General features: G+C 33.1%; 1 protein-coding gene across 2 annotated transcripts in view; it reads left to right on the top strand.

Moving 5' to 3' along the window:
• Window positions 1–804, top strand: part of LOC119587695 — a 14,299-nt gene that overhangs the window by 10,866 nt on the left and 2,629 nt on the right. The gene's annotated exons all lie outside the window — the stretch shown is intronic.

Raw genomic sequence — 804 nt, 5'->3', positions numbered from 1 at the left:
TTAGTATTTTATTTGTATTTTACCATTTTTCCCATGGAAGGTGGGTGGCGAGGGCGTGTGTTTTTTGTGTTTAATTTGATTAAAACAATAAAACAACAAATGAGTTTTTCGATTATCAACCGACGAATTTTATTTAATTTTAGTTTTTTTTCGGTTATCACCTTTTTTTTTTCTTGGAATTGTGAAACCAGATATGTAGGTTTGTGTATTTGTGGATGTTTGAAATTTTGTTTTATTCGGAACTGACAAATCAGTACTAATGGGCAAGTGACATGATAAGGCGCACAAATTAATGGGACTGTTTTTTATAGCCTACCCATACCTACAAAAAATAGATATTATGTTTAACATGGTGTACAAACATACGAGCGGTTTACAATGTGGAAAGGCATAATGTTTATACGTGGAAAGACACATTATTTCTGTATATTAGGCCATGTCTCATTTATGATTAATGAAATATAGAATATAAATATGATGTGCAAAATGACGATATAAAAATACATATTATTGTGGAAGAAAAGGAATCACGGTTATTAGTAGATTAGGTCCTTTTGCAGTAGAGGGAAGGGAGAAGGATCACGCCTTCGCTTGGAGATGAGGTAAAGTATCCTTTCGTCCAGATCAGAAGATGGAAAGGAGGTAAGGAAAGAAAGAAAGAAGGGAAGAAAGAAAAAAAAACACCAGGCATTTTCATGGACACGAATCATGTTGAAAGGGAAGAAGAAAAAATAGCAAAGGCCATTCCGCTACATTGTTTCGTTACATTGCTAACAAAAAGAAGAAGAAAAAAAAAAGCATTTA

Source organism: Penaeus monodon, chromosome 23, assembly GCF_015228065.2.
Source record: "Penaeus monodon isolate SGIC_2016 chromosome 23, NSTDA_Pmon_1, whole genome shotgun sequence".
In the NCBI taxonomy this organism is placed as follows: Eukaryota; Metazoa; Arthropoda; class Malacostraca; order Decapoda; family Penaeidae; genus Penaeus; species Penaeus monodon.
This window is presented reverse-complemented; position numbering and strand designations above follow the sequence as displayed.